The following is a 4,897-nucleotide window of genomic DNA, read 5'->3' on the forward strand; positions in this document are numbered from 1 at the left end:
AGACAGAAGGTGGAAACAGAAACTAAACACTTTCTGAAACTGAAATGTAAAATACCTGAATTGAAAAGTTTTCATAGAGAGGTTCAATATCAGGTCTAATGAGGTGGAAAGAAGATTCAGCAAACTGGTAGGGAGATCTGTTGAAATTACCGTGTCTGAGGAGCAGAAAGAAAAAAACTGAGTATAAATGAACAGAGTTTAATGGTGCTGCAGGACAACATCATGTGGGCCAACATATGAACAATGGGAGCCCCAAAAAGAAAGGAGAAAGAGAAGGAAGCAGAAGGAATATTGGAAGGAATATGGTAGACAATTTCTTGTAAGACTCCACAAATATAAGAACTCTGTGAACACGCAATTAAGAAAAACTGCAACAGAGATGCACACTGTAATAAATCATAATTGACATGTGAAAGAGAAAGGTATAAAGAGAGAATCTTAAAAGCAGGAAAGGAGAAGCATCATGTACAAAGGACACACAATAGCTTTCAGAGCCGATTTTTCAGCCAAACCATGAAGTCCAGAGACAACAGGATAACGTATTTAAAATGTTGACAGATTGACAGGGGGGGGAAGGTGGAAAAAAAAACTCAACCAATTATGACTTCCAAGGTAAAAAAAGATGAGGAATTGTTAATTCATTCTCTGAGGCCTACATTATTCCGATACCAAACCAAAGACATTACATGAAAAGAAAATGACAGACGAATATCACTTATTAATATAGATGCAAATATCTTTGAAAACTACTGGTCAATTAAATACAAAGTGGATTAAAATTACACAACATTAGGGGCGCCTGGGTGGCACAGTCATTAAGCATCTGCCTTCGGCTCAGGGCGTGATCCCGGAGTTCCGGGATCGAGCCCCACATCAGGCTGCTCTGCTGGGAGCCTGCTTCTTCCGCTCCCACTCCCCCTGCTTGTGTCCCCTCTCTCACTGGCTGTCTCTATCTCTGTCAAATGAATAAATAAAATCTTTTAAAAAAAAATTACACAACATAAACAAGAGGGCTTATTCCAAGAATTTAAGGATTGACAATTCAACATGTAAACATCTATCAATATAATAACCTAGAAAATAGTAAAAAGGAAAAAAGAAAAACCTACATAATCATCTCATTGTCTACAGAATACCTGAAAACCTCCAGAACTCTGTTAAAAACACCAGATACTTAAAACAAAAGTGACCTTCCTTAACTTCTAAAAACCCACACTTAATGTCATAGTCAATGGTGGAAGAGTAATACTAGCCCCCTAAGATAAGGAATAAGTGATGGATACTGACTTTTATCAATGCGATCCAATACTGCACTGCAAGTTTCACCAGGACCAATAAGACAAAAAAGAAAAGAAAGGAAATTTTAAAAACACATATTGGGGAAGAAAAAAGACAATAATCTCTATGTGCCAATGACGTAATCCTATGTATAAAAAATTCCATAAAATACACACACACACACGGCACCTCAGTGGCTTAGTTGGTTAAGCCTCTGACTTCAGCTCAGGTCATGGTCCCAGGGTCCTGGGATCCAGCCCCTATCAGGCTCCCTGCTCAGCGGGGAGCCTGCTTCTCCCTCTCCCTCTGCCTGCCACTCCCCCTGCTTGTACTCTCTCTCTCTCTGTCAAGTTTATAAATAAAATCTTTTAAAAAAAATACACACATACGACTTACTCTAACGATGTGTCCTAATGATGTCAGGAAGGTTGCAGGACACAGTATCAACACAGGAAAGCAGTTGTGCCTTATACACTATAAGGAACAATCTGGGAAGGGAATGTTAAATTCCACATCCAAGAAATAAAATACCTAGAAAAAATCTTAACATAGGAGGTGAAAGAGCTGTAGACTGAAAAGCATAAAATGCTGCTGAGAGAAATTAAACGCTGAAACAAATAGAAAAGATATTCCATACTTATGGGTTGGAAGATTTCATATTTTTAAAGATGGTAAGATTCACCAAAGTAGTCTAGATATTCTCTATACACACTATGAAAATTCCAAAAACCTTCCTTGGAGAAATGGAAAACATGATCCAATACATATAGAACTGCAAAGGGCCCTGAAGAGTCCAGACAATACTGAAAAAGAAGAAAACTGAAGAATAAACAGAGACAGAATAGACTGGTAATTTCAGGGACTGGGGACAGAGGAAAACATGGAGAAACGGATTAATGGGTAACAGAGAGTAATCTGGAGTAATGGGAATATTGTGCAATTAGGCAGAGGTGCCTAGTCAGACAACTGGTACATGCACTAAAAGCCACTGAACTGTTCACTTGAAAATGGTTAATTCTGATTCCTGGAAAGTTGGCGGAGGAGTAGGGGACCCTATTTCAACATGTCCCCTAAATTTAGCTGGATATCTACCAAACCATTCCGAATACCCATTCAATCAGCCTCAGATGTAAGAATATATATCTGGATCTCTACAAGCAGAAAATCTCCGGCGGTTGCAAAGTACAAAGGGCAGAGCTGTGTGATTCTGTGGGCAGATATTGGAAACTAAACAGAAGGGAGAGGGAGCCGCCATAAGCTGGCACTGGGAAGGTGATATGACACCAGAGCACAAAAGTGTCCCACGCTAGGTACCGGGCACACGCTCGCAGACCAGTAGTGTAGGGGAAAGGACTTTAGTGAAGTCCTCCAACAGGATCCAGGAGCTGCAGGTGTGCACACGCACATACATGGAAACCAGGGGCCGCTTGCGGTTTTAGAAGCAGAAAGGGCAGAGACACACCGGCCCTGGGATCAACCTCTGGGAGAGTTTCTGTGATGCGCACAAACAGGGAGGCTGCGGTTTTTAGCAGCATAGACAGAAACAGAGACTATGCGTCCTGGAGAGCTCAGTGAAGAGAAGAATACCATTTCTCTGCTTTGGGACAGAGGTCTGGGTGCAGTCATTTCTGCTCTGACTCTTGGAAGAGATGTGGAAAGTCACCAGAGAACAAAAGCTCAAAAAGGTGGTTTTCCCTGAGCCCACCTCCCCCACTCCCAACAGGGGGCTTGGGCAGAGCTGCCTGAGTAACAGTGCAAAGACAGGCTGGAAGAACAAGAAGACGACAACCCTAGGGTCCCTATAAAACAGGTGCATCTTGCTTGGGTCATGGTTAATACTTTGGATTCTACATTCCCTCAACCATCCACCCCCAACAAAATGACTAAGAGGAGGAATGAACCCCAAAGAAAAGAACCAGACTATGGCCTCTACCACTATGGATATGCATATAAGCAAGATGTCAGAGACATCTAGCAATAATGAAGTCGATATCTAGGCTTGAAAAAAATATTAGAGACAATATAGAATCTCTAAGGGCAGAAATGAGATCTAATCAGGCCAAACTTAAAAATGCTATGAATGGGGGCGCCTGGGTGGCACAGCAGTTAAGCGTCTGCCTTCGGCTCAGGGCGTGATCCCGGCGTTATGGGATCGAGCCCCACATCAGGCTCTTCTGCTATGAGCCTGATTCTTCCTCTCCCACTCCCCCTGCTTGTGTTCCCTCTCTCGCTGGCTGTCTCTATCTCTGTCGAATAAATAAATAAAATTGTTTAAAAAAAAATGCTATGAATGAAATGCAGTCTAAACTGGATACTCCGACTGCCAGGGTAAATGAGGCTGAAGAAGGAATTAGTGAGCTAGAAGATAAGATGAGAAAAAAGAAGGAAGCCGGGGAGGCCTGGGATAAAATCCTGAAAACCCAAGAGATCAGACTGAGACAGATTAAGGATGCCATGAAACGTTCCAGTGTCAGAATTACTGGGATACCTGAGGGGGTGGAGAGAGAGGGGACTAGAAGATGTATTTGAGCAAATCATAGCTGAGAACTTCCCTAACCTGGGAAAGGAAAAAGCTATTCGTATAAAACTTGACAAGTTACATTTAGAAAACTTAAGATATACTATAGAAAAACCAAAATAACTTTAAAACAAATTATGAATGAATTTCTTTGTATATCTGGGGTGAACATAGTCACTTCATAATAAAAGCATATTCTCAAGATGTCCAATATGCCCAATTTTAAAAATCCAAATTCATTCAAATGAGAAAGGTATTTGTCAATAAGCAGGTATTAACTCAAGCAAATAGATATAGGAAAGATAACTATGATTATATTTTCACCAAATTCCAGAGGTTATATAGGTTTTTGGACAAAGCCTCCCCCTCCATAACTCTTAACACTCAAGAAGGAAATCTTATAAAATATATGTAACGACATTCATTCCCTGATCAAACAGTCCCACAAATTACAGATAAAAAACAAATAACACTGATGAGTGTCATTAAAAACATATAACCAATAATTAAAGACACATCTAACATGGAACCCTGCAAATCAAAGTAACTTTCAACTACAGAAATGCAGTCGAGTTCAATAAGGTAGGCATCACAAACTCATAAATTCCCTTAACACAATAAATCAACATCTTATTTGCTGAAGAAGGAACAACAGCACAGACATGGAATGAACACTGTTGCATGAACAACAGTTTGGTCAGCAGTCTCACAGATGGGGCTACGAAGGCAGACAATTTTCTCCCTGGAATAAATTCCTGAACTTCTTCCTGCAAAATCAAGGGGGATGAGCCTTAGCGTACTCCATCAACATTGCCACAATGTCCTCAACAGACACTTTGCTGACACGCCAAAAACCAGAAGGACAACTGGAGCCATAAGCCAGGCTCTTCACCCTACACTCGATCTCAGCACCGTGGAACATGCTGACCACTCTACTCAGGTGCTTCAGGGCACGTCTCTACTTGGCAGGATGATGCTGTGGCACCTAAATATAAGTGTTCTCCATCCAGAATGTTCTTTTACCCAGTTAAACTCCTCCTGGGAGAGTTCACCACAAGTCGTCCGGCACCTAAAGGCTGGGTTATCACAGCAGAAAATATG

General features: G+C 41.2%; 1 protein-coding gene across 1 annotated transcript in view; it reads right to left on the minus strand.

Moving 5' to 3' along the window:
• The window catches only part of LOC117798000 (zinc finger protein 501-like), a 5,391-nt gene extending 4,092 nt beyond the window's left edge, over positions 1-1,299 (minus strand). The window contains exon 1 of the mRNA XM_034650420.1: positions 1,288-1,299. The gene's annotated coding sequence lies outside the window, so the exon portion shown is untranslated. The remainder of the gene's footprint in view (positions 1-1,287) is intronic.
• Positions 1,300-4,897: the final 3,598 nt, after the last annotated feature.

Source organism: Ailuropoda melanoleuca, unplaced genomic scaffold, assembly GCF_002007445.2.
Source record: "Ailuropoda melanoleuca isolate Jingjing unplaced genomic scaffold, ASM200744v2 unplaced-scaffold2146, whole genome shotgun sequence".
Lineage (NCBI taxonomy): Eukaryota > Metazoa > Chordata > Mammalia > Carnivora > Ursidae > Ailuropoda > Ailuropoda melanoleuca.